Source organism: Littorina saxatilis, unplaced genomic scaffold (genome assembly GCF_037325665.1).
Source record: "Littorina saxatilis isolate snail1 unplaced genomic scaffold, US_GU_Lsax_2.0 scaffold_117, whole genome shotgun sequence".
Classification (NCBI taxonomy): domain Eukaryota; kingdom Metazoa; phylum Mollusca; class Gastropoda; order Littorinimorpha; family Littorinidae; genus Littorina; species Littorina saxatilis.
Genome location: NW_027129116.1, coordinates 177,139 through 197,299, shown reverse-complemented (window position 1 = coordinate 197,299; position 20,161 = coordinate 177,139).

The following is a 20,161-nucleotide window of genomic DNA, read 5'->3' as shown; positions in this document are numbered from 1 at the left end:
CCACCCTCAAAGTTTCCATCTTGAAATGATGGTAAGTGACTTGCGTGTTCAATCTCTTCAGATTCAATATCATTCTGTTTGAACCATCCTTCTTTTTCCTGGTAAACACAGGAGAGAGAACTTCCCCTGGTGCATGAGTGCATGGTGAAATAACCTTCTTCTTCAACAAATTTGTAATTTCTGCATCAACAGTCTGACTATCCTGTGCATTTAACTTTGGTCCTGAATGTGAACAAAGACTTGACAACGTGTCCAAGGGACAATCAAATTGAATCTTAGCACCTGTCACAGTACCCAGAATGTCTGAATCTGAAGTTATCTCACACCATGCTTTTGCAAAATTCTGAATCCTGCCTGCTTCGAAAATTAAAACCTTTGATTCTAACGATTGAACAAGCGATGGCAAATTGTCCTGATAGTCACTCACCTGTATTACTGGTTTTGAGCTTGAGCGTGGTAGGAGCTCTGATTGCTTTTGGGTCTGAATTGTCGCTTCTGCGCTTGGCCCCTGTACGAGTTGAAAGGAGGCCTGTGACTGTGGAACCCTCTGCTGTGGCCTAAAAAAGCCCCCTTGCGTCCGCTGTCATAAGAGCGAAAGTTCCCTGAATGGCTGAAAGATCTCTTCTCCGGAGCTACATCCGCTCCCATTTTCTCAGTCTCCTTTGCCTCTTTCAAGGTGGAGGCGAAATTATCACCAAACAGCCACCCTGTTATTGGCACTGAGTCGTCGAAGATTCTAGACAGGTTTTTGTTCACATGTGGTCGCAGAGCAAACCTTCTGCGCATGCTCAGCTCTTTGTTTACATGCCCCAGTAGGCCAATCGCGTCCGTGCAGTGGCGGAATTCCTCATCTGAATGAGATGCCGTTTTCTCTTGAAGCAGTAAGTCTGCAGCGCGCGAAACTGCTACCGCTGCTTTGCACACGGCACGCTGCGTGTGTGACAACTTCAGGTCACTTTTCCTCGCACCCACAGGCATCTGCGCCCAAACTTCACGATTTACCTTTGGCACACCCAAGTCTGGGCAATTTGCCGGCCGATTGTACGTTTCAAACCGTTTCTTTAAAACTTCGTCAGCAAGCTTAGATGTAAATCTTCCATTCACGACTTTTGCCAAGCCGTCAAACAGTTTGGAACCAACCGGTTCATCCACCGTGTATTCTTTTTCAATGTCTTCAAGAACTTTGTTTTTGGTTTCGGAATTGATAACATTTTCCGGTGTTTTAGACTTGATAGACATGACCAACCGGTCCTCTTCGTCATCCAAATGGTCAATTTGACCTTCTTCACGCTCTAAGGCGTCGGCCGTGCCAGAAGTCGACGCGATCGCCTCTACGCGCGCACGCTTGTGTGCAGGCTCTTGCTGCGTGCATGACAATTCATGTTCTGGGGCCGCGGCTTGATCCAGCTTCGAGCGAAAAGAGGCCATTTCATCGTCCAAAGCATCAAAACGCGAACTCCATTTGGTGTCCATCCGCTCTATAAATGCCATCATGTTGTCCAAAACACTGGCGGATGGATCTTTCTTTTTGTTTGGCTTGTCTTTAACATCTGAAGTGTCAGCCAACAATTGTAATTCCTCTGCATCAGAAACAGACATGGCGGCAAGTCTGAAAGCTCGACCGGTCTGTAGATGCTCAACTGAACTGAACAGTACGACTTGAGTAACGGCCAACTGAAAGGGCCTGAGCACGTAAACTCTGTAATTATACACACAATTATTTCTGGAAACTTACAGAATTAACACGAATGTCAATCCCCTGTAATCCAGTCACTAGCACAAAAAATTGATGAGAGTAAAACCGAAGCGTCTATCCACTGGCTTGTTCCGACATCAACTGGCTGGTTTCCCGCGCATTGCATCTCATGTGATTGGTTCTGACCAATCGCTATGCGAGTAATAATTGATATGCTGTTCAAAGGGCTTCATTTCTGCTACTCTCGCTGCAGGCTATTTTTAACACCCTCCCTTTCCTCACAGCAGAGATAACACAGCAGCTAGTACTATACACTGAGAAGGCCAATCTCCCAGTATAGCGCGGAAGCAGTTGGGTATAACAGGAAAGCGAGCTTAACAGTGTGCTGGTTGCAGCTGTTGGTAGCCAAACTATTTCCTCTTCTGGGCTATTGTTAACTCACACTAAAACACAAGCTAGGAACAGCCGTGAAGGCCGCTTCACCATTTGTGATTTTTTCTGTATTTAATTTTTGCTGAATGTCTATCAAAGATATTTCACTCTAATTAGGCTTAACGGTTAACCTAAGAGAGAAGGACTACAAAACACAAAATGAAACTTCTTCGCACGAAAACAAGCTAGTTATCAGAATGAAACAAAAAGTGGTTCATATTAGGAGCCCTTCCCCTAATACATGTGCCATTATGTTAAAGGGTTTTTATCAGTGTATTTGTATTTCCAATCATATCAGTCATTACTCGCTCACAACTTAGCAAGTCCCTTGAAAATATTGAAAACAAAAAAGACCCCGATGAGATCACAATCATGCAAGTGTGAGAAATTCTTGGCGGTGTGAAGGTCGTTGTCGAGATACCGGTATACGACCGATTTGCCCAAACGCGGGTACTCCTACACCTGAGTAGATGATTCACGTGTCGATGGCAAGCTTCAGCAACTGACCTGTGACTATCATGGTACGGCCATCGTCATAAGAAAACTGCCAGCAAACCTCGACCTGATGACAAAATGCCTGCACCATTCACGCCAAAAGCTGATAGTGCTACACCTCTATCCCGAAACGTGCCTGTTCCTGCTGCAGGGAAAGAAATGTCGTGACTGGGTGGAGAATGATTTTACGCACTTGCAGGGTGTTGTCCATACACTCCTTGAGCTCCCTGATACCATCAATGAGACTAGATTGGTCTACACAAGCGCCCACTGACGCTACCCTCCTCTGAAGCCAGCGAAGGCGCAGACTGTAGCCATAGCAGTGACGTAATGGCTGCCCTAATTTTCGCTGATCATAATAATTATATAGCCATGCTAAAGTAGAACGTGGCGATAGTTGTGGTAACACAGACAATGAAAACATCATTGCCTGCTGATAATAGTCATGACTAGCTACACCGTCGCCGACAGCGCCAACAACGAGATTTCTGGTGCCACTAGTTCAATATGAAGTCAACACCCATGACAACTGTTGTCACCGAAGACGCTCCCTCAGCAACGTGTACGGCTCAGCGATGTCACTACACAGACAACCACGCCACTGTTGCTATCGCTGCTGCTGCCCTCTGTGCCACCCCAGCCAGCGGCAAGAACTGTGGGGCTGATGGTTCAGACAGTGTCGACATGGCTGACAGTAGTAGTTGTGATGACAGTGACCTAGTGGCCAAACTTCTGTCGGAAATGAGAGACATGATAGTTCAGCCGGACAGAAAGATCCTTACAAACAAACAGCATCGTGACCAAGCTTTAGAAAACAAGGTCAACGAACTTCAAAAGGGTGAGAAAGTGCCCAACAGATCCTCATCTCGGCAAACATCCCCTCTAGAATCATCCCCCTCTCTGTGCGATGTTCGAGCCATTGCCATCAGCAAGAACATGGGCCAATATGCCCCTTCCCTGTCCAACGACTAGGCCTCGACCACGCCCCCTGAAAGAAGCGGTCAGTCAGCTCCCTGTGAGATCTGGCCTGACCAGTCACCTGTCACTCCTAACGGTACTTTCTACAGTCCCCCAATCAAAGCATACACCTAATTAAAAATAAGACACCTAATTGCCGAGAAACATGATTCGAATTAAGCAGGAGCTTGGACCAATCAACAGCCGCCTCGCATTGCCACATCCGTGACCGCACCCCTCACAGTACGACTTGAAAAATAGCGGACTACGTCTGTTCGTCGATTCAACACTTTTCGAAACAACAGATCTTTACACAATTACCAAGGACGCATACTAATTGTGCACATATGTAGAGAGCCATCAGATACAACTACCTGGGCAATAACTTTCAACTGAAGTGTTTATGCTAAAAGGTATTTTAAGAAAGGGCGAGACGGCGATGCACAGTTCGGACATTGGTAGAGCGAACATGATGTCTGTTAATCGCCTAAAGCGTCTGCTAGTGAGCGTGCCCTAGCTGTTACCGCTGAAGCAGCCTATTTTGAAGCAGCCCAGTTTGACCGGGAGGTCATTCTAGGCTAGCCTATTTTGACCGGGAGGTCATTCTGGGCTAGTATGTTTTGACCCCCCCCCCCTAGTCAATTTTGACCCCCCTTCAAACTTTAAGAATGAGTACATTAAGACCTTTAGAAACAGTATTTATGCATATTTGTATACAACTACGTATATCTAAGGTTTGGGGGGATGATGACCTCCCGGTCAAAATCAGCTAGCCCAGAATGACCCCCCGGTCAAAACGGACTAGGCCAGTCAGTTTTGACCCCCCCCCCCTTCAAACTTCAAGAATGTGTACTTTACGACCTTTTAAAACGAATTGAATGTAAATGTGGACAATATTTTTTGCAAAATGATATTGCAAAAAAAATTTAAAAAATAAAAAAATAAAAAATTGAGAAAAAACTTTAATTTTTTTTCTTCTAAAAAGTGTCGACGCTTCCCTTCAAACTTCAAGAATAAGTACATTAGGACTTCAAATGACGAAATGTATATATGTATGCTTCTATGTATCTCAACAGGTTTGCGGGGATGTGTCATTCTGGGCTAGCCAATTTTGACCCCCCCCCCCCCCCAAGTCACTTTTGACCTCCCCTTCAAACTTCAAGAATAAGTACGTTAGGACCTTTTAAAACGAAATATATGTATATGTGCACAATATTTGTTGGTAAATAAATCTTTAAAAATATTTTAAAAATTATAAAATTCTAAAAAAAATAATAAAAGTTTTGACGCTTCCTTTGAAACTTCAAGAATAAGTACACTAGTACCTTTTTAAAAGAACTGTACGCATAAATGAATGCATCTAGCTAGCCTAGAATGATCCCCCGGTCAAAACTGACTAGGCCAGTCAGTTTTGACCCCCCCCCCTTCAAACTTCAAGAATAAGTACTTTAAGACTTTTTAAAACGGATTTAATGTAAATGTGGACAATATTTGGTGGAAAATGATATTGAAAAAAATCCAAAAAATAAATCGAAAAAAACTTTATCTTTATTTTCTAACACAAAAAAAAAGTTTCGACGCTTCCCTTCAAACTTCAAGAATAAGTTATATTAGGACTTCAGATGACGAAATGTATGCATATATGCATGCATCTATGTATCTCAACAGGTTTGGGGGGATGTGTCGTTAAATTGCCTCTTTTCCCAGGTCTGGGATTTGGATGGATATCTCCGGAAATCAGTAGCAACAAAATAAGAAATATAATGTTCTGGAGTATATGCCCGTAACACTTATTTTTACTTGGTTGAGGGAAATAGGAAGGTTGCGCTTTTGCATCAACATTTTTCTCGTAGTACACACACAAGAAATGTGCATGGAAAAAGACAAAGAGAGCAGCTCGAAAACCTTTTTGTCCGTAAAAAACTAAAAAACATATATATATACTAAAACAGTGTCGAAGTCATGAAAAAAAAAATTGCGAGCACCTGGCCGATACTGAGTAAAAACAATCAACCCTGGATCTTAAGCTAACAATGGCATTTATAATTTAGGTTACAATTTCTTTGAAGAAGAAGAACCAGGGCTGGACATCGGGAGCTTGGCGTGGGACAAACATCAGTGAACGGGTCTCTCTCTCTCTAAAAAGGAATAACAGTAATAATAACTAAGCGAAAAACAGGGAAAATCTTAGCGAAAAACAGGTAAACAAAGAGGTTATAAATGTTTGTATACAAAGTAGGTAAACGGAATGAATGGACATGACACAATTTTGACATACAATACAATACAATACAATACAATACAATAATCTTTATTCATCTCTAAAAGAGAAATTACAAGCTTGACTGTGTGTCTGTAAAATCAATCAATTAATCAATCAATCAACCATGCATGTAGTAACATTCGCATCGCATATTCACATCATATCGTTACACGCAAACATTGTACACTTACTAAAATAAGCCTACAAATAGAAGCAATGCATTGCCTGTTTAAAAATTATATCACATTATCACCTTATCACACTTTAACCACATTATCTTCTCACATTTGTATCCTATAAGTCAATATAACTAACAACAGAGAAAAACAACTGATAAAAGGATGTAAAGATTATGCCGTTGTCAGAGCGACAGCACCAGCACCTAGCGCCCCACCTGAGAGTTGAAGATGTGAATTGCAGATGGAATGAATGAGTTTCTGTAGCGTGTGGTTCTTGTGTATGGCTGTCTAAATCTTAAGCTTCTGTCTATCCGTCTGCTGTCAAGTTCAGGTCTGAGTGGGTGCGTGTCATCGGTCAAAATCTTCTGTAGCCTGTCAGTCAGTCGTCGTTCCTGCGTTGATGCAAAAGTGTCCTGCTTCCTCCCAACTACCCCACCTGCTTTCTTAATGAACTTCTCTAATCTATCCCTGTCCTGCTTGCTGATGCTGCCACTCCAACACACGGATCCAAAGTACAGCACACTATTGCAGGTTGAAGTATAAAACATCTGGAGAATCTCTTGTCTAACATTAAAAGATCTGAGTTTTCTCAAAAAGGACATGGTCCTAGTCAAAATCGCTGACGCGGCTGTCAGAAAATAAGTTAACAAAATGAACGGAGATGGACTTGTACTCCAGGAGTGTATACCACATGAAACAAATGGAGAGAAAAGAAACCTGTTTTTAGTCATTTGAAGCAATAACAAGAACAACACTTGCTAAGAAATTACGTTTAAATCATCCTGCACACGAATCAGTTTAACATGTGAGTCAATGTCGTATAATTTAGTCGTGCACAGAAGCTTAATATTGTCTGAATCTCAGATAATACATCCACACATATACACCCACCGGACACACACACACACACACACACACACACACACACACACACACACACACACACACACACACAATCAATCAATCAATCAATCAATCAATCAATGAGTCTTATATCGCGCATATTCCGTGGGTACAGTTCTAGGCGCTCTGCAGTGATGCCGTGTGAAATGAAATTTTATACGGCCAGTAGATTGCAGCCATTTCGGCGCATATTTACCTTTCACGGCCTATTATTCCAAGTCACACGGGTATAGGTAGACAATTATTAACTGTGCCTAAGCAATTTTGCCAGGAAAGACCCTTTTGTCAATCGTGGGATCTTTAACGTGCACACCCAATGTAGTGTACACGGGGGGAGGTTCGGACACCGAAGAGAGTCTGCACACAAAGTTGACTCTGTGAAATAAATTTCCGCCGAACCTGGGATCGAACTCACGCTGACAGCAGCCAACTGAATACAAATCCAGCGCGCTACCAACTGAACTATATCCCCGCCCACACACACACTCGCGCGTACATGCGTACGTGCGCACATCCACACTTCCTAACTAAGTACATTGCGTACATTTGTTCAAGTACATTGCTTTCAGAATTTAACATCATCAGTGTTAGGCAGCAGGTGCGTTGGACACATACACCCACACACACACACGCGGGGAATTTATTTTTTCTCGGGACGCCAGAAAACAGAGAGAGAGAGAGAGAGAGAGAGAGAGAGAGAGAGAGAGAGAGAGAGAGAGAGAGAGAGAGAGAGAGAGAGAGAGAGAGAGAGAGAGAGAGATCAAATCAAATCAAATCAAATCAAATTTTATTTTACGAGGGTTGTGGCATAAGCAATATAAACGAGCTTCTTTTCAACCAGCCCTCGCCCAGAGAGGGACTATTCTAATCTTGAATACATATATATATATATATATATATATATATATATATATATATACTAGCAGTTAAGCCCGGCTTCGCCCGGGAGTAAGCGGAGCCCTGTAGCAATTTAAGACGCTCGCTATCCCATTATCATTAGCTTTACCTCCTTTGTTTGGATACAAAAAAAGAGTTATCTCCCTTACCTTCTAGAAATTTCCGGAACTGTCCAGTTAATTTTTCTTTCTTCATTTCTTCCCCTCATAGGAGCAATAGCGAGTCTCTAATATCACTGGCATAATGTGCTTGCTACAGGTGAACAGTAGGCACTGAACTGGTCTTGCACCATATAGGCTGTATTCAATAAATGGGAGGTCCATAATCTGAGAAAGGAAACAATGAATCAAGAAACTAAAACCCAGGTGCATATCTGCGGCACCTAGGGAGTGTACGTGCACACTATCTTGTTCCTGCCTCTTGCCATCTCAGAGGTATGGCGACCACAGACAAAAAAGAGTTATCTCCCTTACCTTCTAGAAATTTCCGGAACTGTCCAGTTAATTTTTCATTCTTCATTTCTTCCCCTCATAGGAGCAACAGCGAGTCTCTAATATCACTGGCATGATGTGCTTGCTACAGGTGAACAGTAGGCACTGAACTGGTCTTGCACCATATAGGCTGTATTCAATAAATGGGAGGTCCATAATCTGAGAAAGGAAACAATGAATCAAGAAACTAAAACCCAGGTGCAAATCTGCGGCACCTAGGGAGTGTACGTGCACACTATCTTGTTCCTGCCTCTTGCCATCTCAGAGGTATGGCGACCACAGACAAAAAAGAGTTATCTCCTTTACCTTCTAGAAATTTCCGGAACTGTCCAGTTAATTTTTCATTCTTCATTTCTTCCCCTCATAGGAGCAATAGCAAGTCTCTAATATCACTGGCATGATGTGCTTGCTACAGGTGAACAGTTATATCCCTTACCTTCTAGAAATTTCCGGAACTGTCCAGTTAATTTTTCATTCTTCTTTTCTTCCCCTCATAGGAGCAACAGCGAGTCTCTAATATCACTGGCATGATGTGCTTGCTACAGGTGAACAGTAGGCACTGAACTGGTCTTGCACCATATAGGCTGTATTCAATAAATGGGAGGTCCATATTCTGAGAAAGGAAACAGTGAATCAAGAAACTAAAACCCAGGTGCACATCTGCGGCACCTAGGGAGTGTACGTGCACACTATCTTGTTCCTGCCTCTTGCCATCTCAGAGGTATGGCGACCACAGACAGACAGACAGACAGACAGACAGACACACAGACAGACACTCTCTTTTATTATATATATAGATACATACGTAAAACAATTACAAAAGATAAGCAAGGCAGAGAAACTATTCACATGACTATATACACGTTGTAGGCTATACATACATTCTTGCGTTATGAAACACTGATGCTTTATGGACAGATATGATCAATATGAAAATAATCAGAACGAAGTCTTCCATCACTGTGACTTTTCGTAATTTGACATTAAATGTAATGAGAGGTGTTTTTTGAAAGTATTGAGACTTGTTGGGACTCGAACTGATTCCGGGAGAGAATTCCACAAAACGCTGCCAGAATAAGCTAAACTTGATTTAAAGAGATCTATCCGCGGAATAGGGGACGTTGAATTTTCGGCTTGGTTTGGCTTTAAATTTTGTAATGAAAGCACTCGGTGCATGGCCGGAAAGGATTTTGTGAAGGAGCACGCCTTTATTTGATTTAAATCTTTCTTTTAAAGGCAAAATCTTAAGTTTTTTATAATCGTCGAAAACAAGACTGGATTGTTTTAATAGAACTGATTTTAGTGCTCGTCTGTGTAGACTGTACAGTGGTTTTAAAATGTTTGCACTGGCAGAGTCCCAGATGGTCGAACAATAATCCGTGATGGTTTGTATGTATGCATTATAAAATAATAACCTTGAGTGTGGATCAAGAAAGTGCTTTATTCTGTTCAACAAATATATTTTCCTCGACACGGTTTTGCACAACGATCTAACATGATGGGTCCAAGATAAATTATTATCGATATTTACTCCCAAAACTTTGTGATCTCCTACTTCCGCTATTGCATCGTTGCCAATTAATAAGAAATGAGGATTATTCTTGATGTTTTGTCTTTTTTGCCTTATTGTAATTAACATGTATTTGGTCTTTTGGGGGTGAAGACTCGTGGTTATATTTTGTCCAATTAATGAGATCATCTACACTGTTCTGCAATGATAAATAAACTTTGTCTAATTTTTTATCAGAAGTGTGTATACGTGTGTGTGTGTGTGTGTGTGTGTGTGTGTGTGTGTGTATGTGTGTGTGTGTGTGTGTGTGTGTGTGTGTGTGTGTGTGTGTGTGTGTGTGTGATTGCGTATGTGTGTTTAAGCGTGTGTGTGTGCTCAAAATGCATAATGAGAGAGAGAGAGAGAGAGAGAGAGAGAGAGAGAGAGAGAGAGAGAGAGAGAGAGAGAGAGAGAGAGAGAGATTCACAGCCGGATTTAAAATGATATACAATACCAATAATTTCATCTAACCTTACAATTTTGTGGTTCGTGCATTCCTTAGTGAGGCAGTTAGCGGAGCACCTTGTGTGTGTGGAGCGGCAGGCACAGTTGTCGTTCCTGTTGCACTCTGACCCCTCGCTACACTGGCAGCACTGTAAGAAGGTAGATTCACTTATGTACAAACTACTGATGTTTGTGCGTGTGTATGTGTGCGTGCGGGCGCGCACGCGCGAGAGAGTGTGTGTGTGTGTGTGTGTGTGTGTGTGTGTGTGTGTGTGTGTGTGTGTGTGTGTGTGTGTGTGTGTGTGTGTGTGTGTGTGTGTGTGTGTGTGTGTGTGTGTGTGATTGCGTATGTGTGTTTAAGCGTGTGTTTGCTCAAAATGCATAATGATATTAAACCAGTCTAAACAAAAACCTTTCTTCTTGCAACTTTAATATAAGTGTTATATCTTCAACAGTACAAAGAAGTGTTGATCACAGTTTTTCTACACACTACAAAGAGAAAAGACCTCTTTCTCGTGAAACATTCATTTTCTAATTCACATTAGGGAAGCTAAGCTTTTACTTTTTTCTTTTACAAAATAAAATTTCATGCAAACAGTCCTGGTCCACAAATCACATTGGATAGGCACACTCAGGTTTAATCAAGTTATACGTTTTTTTTAATTGTTATTTATCGGATAATTTAAAACACCATTTATTATTGAATTGCATATATATTTAAGACTGTTTACAATACTTTTGGGTGTTTAATGTTTTCTTGATATAGCCTGAAAAATACAAATCGTGTTCAAAAGTGTTTGTTCATGGGAAACAATTTGAAGCCATTTTATCTAAAAACAGTAAATTACAAAGTAATATCCTCCACAAATACGATTCAAGGGAGGCAATTAATATGATAAAAAGAAAGAAACTGTACATATTGAATGGAGTAAAGCTTTAAAATAAGACACGATCTAGACTGTATCTTTTTTTCTAATAGTTTTAAAATGTGTGTTCTTTTTTAAATCAAAAGTTATAGTAGCTCCAAACAAGTGAACGTTTGTTTTGTGTTCTTATGGCTTTAGCGATGAATGTTTTGTGGCCTACCTGTCTGTCTGTCTGTCTGTCTACATGTCTGTCTGTCTGTCCTTCTTTCTCTTTCTCTCTAATGCTGCCTTAGAATCATACACAACTTATCTTATGTTTCATGAAAACAAACACAAACAAACACCATGCTGCAATCAGAAACTTACGGGACAACATATGCACCCATAGGTGCATTCCTCGCCATTGGCATAACAGTCACAGGTCCAGTTGTTGCAAGATCCGCCGATACACGTGCAGCATGTGCGTCTCTTGTTCGTCTGGGAGAAACACAGATGGAATTTGATCGTTCAAAAATATTCTCTTTCAATTCAATTCAAATCAAATCAAATTCATTTTTTTTTGTATTTCAATCTGAAAAATGACATTGGTGGCGCATAAACATGAAGACAAGCGGACGACTTAAACATTACATGAACATAAATGTACGATATAACCAACAGTCTTGATGTATACAAATGATCTTCCCGAGTAGATGTAAAAGATTCATTTAAACACACACATACACATGCACGCACTCACATACGCACGAACGCACGCCAAACGAACGCACGCACACACAGACAGACACACACACACACGCACGCACGTACGCACGCACGCACGCACTCGCGCACATACACACACACACACACATACACACACACACACATACACACACACACACACACACACACACACACACACACACACACACACACACGCATTTAGATGTACAAACAAAATCATTAATCAACATGTGTGGAGGTTTCCTTACAAATCTACAACTACAGCAAAAGAAATAAGCAGTGATATTACAACAGTTCAAACATCGGCATCGTGATCACACAAGCAGAAAACTACTGTTTGTTCAAAAACATAATTGAAGAAGGTATACAACTTTTACTGGCTCTAACAGTTTTCACCTTCAGTACACGGAACCGTCTGCCGCCGGGATGGAAGACGTTTGAAGTACTGCAGAAGCACATGCGTTTTATCATTCGCAATCACACCAGCCTTTCGCAGGACTCTTCTAAGTTTCATACAGCTCAGTCCATCTCAACTATGTCTCTCTCACAATCTTTCTGCACATTCTCACCAATCTGTCAAGAACATTACGGTTTTTGATGCTCAGACCACCAAACCATCAAACAAAACGAAAAGTGAGCACAGACTCAATAAAACTTCTGTAACAAGTGTGTAACATGTTTGGGTTCACATTAAGAGATCTCAGCTGAATTCTGTAAGCAATACTGTCAATACTGCCGTGGCTGACAATTTGCGTGGACAGTTTCGTTTTAAAAAAAATTAAAACTCAGTTTGTGGTCAATCATTGTACCGAGGTACTTGTAATCAACCACTTGCTCAACTTTCACACCATCGATAAAAAGGTCAGGGGTTATCACAGGCTTCTTTCTAAAATCAATTATCATTTCCTTTGTTTTCTTGGTATTTAAATCTAAAAAGTTGTCCTTGCACCATGTGTTAAAACGTTCAATTTCACCCAAATAAATGGATCAGTCAAGAATGGCGGAGTCGTCAAAATATTTGACATGTGTAAAATCACCTCTGACAACATCCCAAACAGCCTTAGACTCTCTAAAGTTGTTTTTTATTGTTGTTAATTAAATATTGTGGCGTATGTGTGTGACAGTAAGTGTGTGTGAGTGAAAAAGTTATCTCCCGCTCACCGCCGCGAGAAGGCACGTTTTTTCTGCGCTCCGCCACATATCGTGGTTTTCTTAATTAGCAAGCTAATTTAAGCGTGCAGGGATATGAACGTGTGAAAGCCTTGCAGGCGCATCCTCAGTGCACCAGTATGCAGAAGAATCAGAGGTGATGATATTGTTTTATGGACACTACGCCGAATTAATGTGCCGCACTCGACATGAACAGGGCCCGGTCTGCATCTGTCAAGCGTCGTAACCAAGCTGACTCGAGTGTGGAGGGCGACACTTCTGTCACAGAAAGTAAGTGCAACACTAATAGCAACGTGAAGAAAACGAAGAAAGCTCCAAAGAGACCGAAACTCTCAGAAGAAAAACAGTCGGGCACAATTCCCTCTCACTTCAACAGACTCACAACAACAAATATGGCGGACAACTCGGCCATTGAACAAGACAGTGACACAGATTCGTTAGTTGACATGTGTGGGAATGACAAAGACAATGCCAGTGGAGATTGTTCAAACAAAGACTTAATGAGAATGTTGATGAACATGAATGATGGACTCAACAAGAAGCTGGACGCTCTCAGTGGTACGGTTGAGCAGCTAAAAGGCGAGGTGTTCGACCTGCACCAAGAAAACAACAAACTGGCCACTGAACTACAGAAATGCAAAAAACAGCAAGAAGACACACATCGACAGGTGGAAGAAGCGCTATACTTCGGGAAACTTGCATACGAACGGGCGAACGAGAACGAACAGTACTCCCGTCGCAGCAACTTAAAACTGTTGTTTGTTGATGAATCGAAAGAAAATCCTGAATCTGCGGAGGAAAGCGAAAAGAAAGTGCTAACAGTCTTGCATGAACAGCTAAAGTTGACACACATTACGCCAGATCTGATTGAGGCTGCACATCGAGTTGGCAAGAGACAGGCAGGAAGAAACCGGCCCATCATTGTGAAGTTCCTCTCCAGGAAAACCAAGCAAGAAGTGGTACGCAACCGACGCCTGCTGAAAGGTGCCAAGCCGAAAGTGGTGATTGTGGAGGACTTGACCAAGCCAAACTACACTCTGTACCGACAAGCCGCTGATCGTCCGGGAATACAGAGTGCCTGGACATCTGACGGCAAGATTTTCGCTAAAGATGACGACGACAGAATCCATCTTATCACAAAGCTGTCCGACCTAGAGCGCGTGCGTGTCGCCAGCCCAAAGTCTACCAACCCATCTACCTCTACCCCCTCCACCCGCTCCTCGCAACACTAGGTAATCTCGAACCAGAAGTCGACAAAATCTGCAGCCACGTGTAGTACACGATCTTTATAAACAAAGATGTCATGTGACTTCAACGTCACTACAGCGTGGCTACTAGCAGCCAATGGAAGTGCGCGTGTTGTTGTCACTCGTTGTTGTGTGTAAATGGCGAACGTCGAACGCGGCATAGAACTGATAACATTCCAGCTCGTTTAATGGACATAAACTGGTCACGAGAGAGCGCTGAGTACTTACAGTATGTATATGTATAGATGTGTGTGTATGGTGCGTGTTGTTTGTTGTCGTTGCAACCAGTCTGTGTGTCGTTTCCCCTGCTGTGTTGTGTCAGTCCCCCCCACTACTTCCCCCTTCCTGCCCCTTGTGTATGTAAGACGGTGGTCACAACAAAACTGTACCTGTTCATTCGGTGATTTATTCCTTGCTATGTCGGAATCATGCACACGATGTAAATGTTCACCTGCAGCACCACAAATCAACTCGAATGCAGTGCTTGTTTCTATGTATGCATTGGAAGTTACTCGAAGTGTTGTTGTCCGTGTTGACAGTTTGGTATGTCAGGTGTGTTGTCGAATTTGTCCAGCATGCAAGTTGACATGTTTGTGTTTGATTTGCATCGAATGTACAGTCTTGTATGAAATGGAAATTAAATTTGAAGATGGCTATGTGTGAATTATTAAATATTGTTACTTTTAATGTAAATGGTTTAGGAGATTTTAGAAAGAAAAAAGATGTTTTTGATTTGTTGAGAAAAAGCAAGGGTAATGTATTTCTACTACAGGAAACGCACTGGAAAATTGAACAAGAAAATATGATCAGATCACAATGGGGGTTTGAATGTATTGTGACAGGAAATAGTACTGCAAGCAGAGGAGTTGCTGTGTTATTTAAAAATAATTTTGAATATAAACTTCATAATGTTATGAGAGATCCAGAGGGGCGATATATTTTGATTGATATAGAAATGTTGAATGAACGATTTACTCTGGGGAATGTATATGGCCCAAGCACTGGTGACCACCCTGAGTTTTTTGAAAACCTGATGGATAATATTGTTTCATTTGATAATGACTGTATTGTGATTGGAGGGGACTGGAACATTGCAATTGATCCTAAGATTGATTCAAATCATCCTTTAAAATAAGAAGTAGGAAAAAGATGTTAGATATGATGGAACAGTTGAATCTTGTAGATATTTATAGAAATCTGCACACCGGTTTAAGAAAATATACCTGGCGAAGATTTAATGGTGTACAAAGAAGTAGACTGGATTATTTTTTAACATCTGAACAATTGGGATTAATTGTTATGGTGTTGATATTATGCCCAGTTATAATTCGGATCATTCACCTGTATCTTTATGTTTTAATACTGACATTGTAAAAAGACACCGACCACTATGGAAGTTTAATAACTCACTATTAAAAGATATAACATTTGTTGGATTAGTTAAGCAAGTAATATTAGATTTGAAAATACAATATGCTGTACCTGTTTATGACAGAAATAATATACATTTGATTGAGGATGAAGATTTGGTGTTGATGATTAATGATCAATTATTTTTTTAAATGATTTTGCTGGAGATAAGAGGTAAATGTATCTCCTACGCCTCACATAAAAAAAAGAGAAAGTGATAGGAAAGAAAGAGAAATCCTTGCTGAGATTGTATGTTTGGAGAATCAGGTGAATGAAAGTAATGTACAGTTGTTAGAACAGAAGAAGCGAGATTTGGGTGAAGTGCGGCAGAAGCGAGTTGATGGTATTATTGTGAGATCACGTGCCAGGTGGATTTGTGATGGTGAGAAGAATACCAATTATTTTTGTAACCTGGAAAAAAGGAATTATGTGCAGAAAGCAATGTGTTTTGTACAGACTGAGAACGGGGTTATACATGATAGTGACCTTATATGTAATGAGGTCAAGTGTTTTTATGAAGAATTGTATTCCACAAGAGACACACATTTGGTAAATGAATCGATTGATGAAAACTTAGAACACCCAGCACTTTCCAATGAAGAAAGAGATTGTTTGGAAGGGAAAATTACCATGCAAGAAATGATGGCAGTTATTTAACGGTTAAATAACGACATATATATATGTACAAACACCTCTGTAAATGCCCACCAAGATACCTAGTTCGTCTGACTTGATTGTATTCGCATTGCTGCTCAAATTCAACTCTACCCTTGACTTTCATGAACACCTTTGTTTGTGATCGTACTTCATTGTTGCTGTTCTCCTTTCTGTTGGTTCTTTGCGAGTTTTCCATATTGTTTATATTTACTTTCTTTTCTAGTTTTTCTTTTAAAGTTGCTTTTTCACTTTGACATATCGCTCTGTTCCAATTTATACACTGAACGTAATTCTAAAAATGTCATTCTTACTTAGAACTTCGATATTTCTGCTCTGTTCACCCAACTGTCCTCTTTCTCCTTTCCTGATGGAGACATTTTTTTCTCCGTCCAAGAGTGTGCTTCCTCCGAGAGACCAGTGTGAACGATCGCCACCGCTTCTGGCCCCGTCTCCTTTTGTGTTCCTTAGCGAAACTGTGACATAATGTTTGTATCACTAGCTTGTTACAGGGCCAGAATCGGGGGTTATCACTCAATAGCGGTCGGCCTGTCCAATAAAAAATTAAACTTTCTGAATATTTCAAATATTTACTCTTTTCTCGCATTGCTTTTTATGGGCAAAGAAGGCTATCCTCTTGCGTTGTTACTCCATTGTTTATCTAACCAAACATTCTTTAAATCGCATCTACTCGGTCGAAAGACAGCCCCATCCAAGAATGTGACACAACAAGCCGAATCTATTAAACCACGTAATCAACTTACCCACATTGCACCAGTTAGCGTATCCTTCTTCTATATAATACTTATTAACCTTGCCAGCTATCTGATCTGCCTTGCTGGCGACATTCACCCGAACCCTGGACCGTCACGAACTAAGAAACCTAGCGAGCTATCTGTTATACACATAAATGCTAGAAGTATCAGAAACAAATTAGATATAATAGAAACAGAGACTAGTACCCACGATATTATAACGATCTCAGAGACATGGCTTTCGGAGACCACGTCTAACGACGACATTCATCTTGAAGGTTATCACCCCCCAATTCGTAAAGACAGACCTAACGACCCCCACGGCGGGGTAGCAGTATACGTGAAAAACACTCTTGTGTGCAAACCAAGGCATGACCTTCTGATCCCCCAGCTTGAGGCCGTATGGGTTGAAACTAGATTAAACCAGGATACGTTGTTAATAGGTACATTTTATAGGCCGCCTAACTCTAATGTAGAATACTGGAAACTCATCGATCAGTCAATTAAAAATGTCGCCGCTTCAGAGCATATGTTTATTATTCTTGGTGATTTCAATTCAGATTTTACAAACAACCCGTCGCAGCATCTTCTTGATATTATCACTCTAAACAGTCTACAACAACTAGTTACACTTCCGACCCGCGTTACAGAAACAACATCGTCATGCATTGACCTTATTCTTACCTCGAGTGTAGACATCGTGCAAAGCATTAACGTTCTACCCCCTATTTGCAGCGACCATTCTGTGCCATGTGCGACAATTAAGAAACACATACATAAAACTCCTGCATCTAAAAGAACAATATTTAACTATTCCAAATTACACAAAGAAAAATTCCTTACCGAACTGAGGAAAATCGACTGGATGAGCATTGCAACGCTACACACTGTCAACGAAGCAGCCAGGTCATTTTCCGAAAAGCTGTTAAGTGTCGCAAGACTATGCATGCCAGTAAAGACAATAACTGTTCGCGATCAAGACGCACCATGGATGACAGAGGAAATTATAAAACTACGCGACAAAAAAAGATCAGTTCACGATACAGCAGTGCGACTAAACACACCTGAGGCCTGGGAACACTTTCGTATGACTCGCAATAATTATACTGACACAATTCGAAATCGGAAATTAGAATATATAAAAGAATTAGACAAAAAAGTATCCAGTGGAGATAACTTTGGTACTAAAAATTGGTGGAAACTAGTTAAATCATTCTTATCAAAGAAAGGATCAAACCCCAATGAAATTCCTCCTTTGACGTCAAACGGAACAACCTACTATACTAACCTAGAAAAAGCAAACTTGTTCAACGACTTCTTTATCCAACAGTCCATTGTCGAAGACGATATGTCAGACATTCCTGAAGTACCAAGGCTTCCTTGCAGAATAAACACTCTCACACTTTCAGTCGAAGAAGTTATAAATACGATTAACAAACTAGACAAAACAAAAGCAGTCGGTCCAGACGAAATCCACAATAGAATTTTAATTGAGAGCTGCGAAGTGATTTGTGACAGCCTAACTGCACTGTTTAATCGGTCTTTACGTGAAGGACTTTTTCCGTCAGTTTGGAAAATAGCCCACGTTTCACCAGTTCATAAAAAGGGAAACAAAGATACATGTAGTAATTATCGTCCAATCTCCCTCCTAAGCTGTGTTGGCAAAACACTAGAGAAATGCATACAAATTCATGTCTTTGACTACTTAACACAAAACAATATCATTACAGAGTCGCAGTCCGGTTTCATCCCTGGAGACTCAACTGTTTACCAGCTTCTTACAATATACAATGACATATGCAAATCACTCGATAATAGAATAACTACCCAAGCAATCTTCTTTGATATATCCAAAGCATTCGATAGAGTTTGGCACCGGGGCTTATTGCATAAACTCGAAGCCGTTGGAATTAATGGGCCATTATTAAACTGGTTTACAGACTACCTAACAGATCGAAAGCAAGCAGTTGTATTAAAAGGCAGTAAATCAACTTATCTTCCAGTAGTAGCGGGAGTTCCTCAAGGATCAGTGCTTGGACCTTTGCTTTTCCTAATTTATGTAAACGACATTGTACGTGACATAGAATCTACGATTAAGCTTTTTGCTGACGACACTAGCATGTACTTGTCTTTAGCCAATCACAACATCCGTGCCGAAATTTTAAACTCAGATCTTGAAAAAATTGTAAATTGGGCAGAAACATGGAAGGTAGCATTTAACCATGCAAAAACTGAATTGGTGAACTTTTGTACACAAAGAACCCCTGATATCGCAGATCTAAACTTTGGCAATACCATTCTTGAAAGTTCCCAAAATCACAAACACTTAGGAATAATAATACAAAACAACTGTAAATGGGATGAACATATAAAATCTCTTGTTGCAAAGTGCAGAACTCTCGTAGCTTGCTTGCGAACATACAAATATAGACTGAGTCGAAAATCATTGGAAATTATGTTTAAATCCTTCATTCTACCACACTTTGATTATTGCGACATAATATGGGACAATTGCAGCAAAACCCTAACAGATGAACTCGAAAAGTTAAACCTAGATGCAATACGAACAATCATCGGAGCTGTCCGCGGAACCAGTCACTTTAAGCTTTACGGAGAATCTGGACTCCAATCATTATCTGAAAGGCGTAACCGTCATAAACTAACAATGTTCCATAAAATTATTCACGACAAGACCCCCCCATACCTACAAGCAGCACTCCCACCTCTCGTAGCAGCCAACAACCCCTACCACAGACGCCGCCCCTTAGAACGAAGTATACCCCCACATCGAACAGAAACGTACAAAACATCCTTTTTTCCTTCGACAACAGTACTCTGGAACCAACTACCTGAACAAATACAGTTAACTGACTCCCTCGGGGAATTTAAACATTACTTAACAAAAGACGACACACAAATTCCCGTTTACTTCTACAGTGGCAGTCGACAAACACAAATAATCCACACAAAAATGAGACTTAATATTAGTGATCTAAAGAAAGACTTAGTTGAGCGACACCTTGCAGA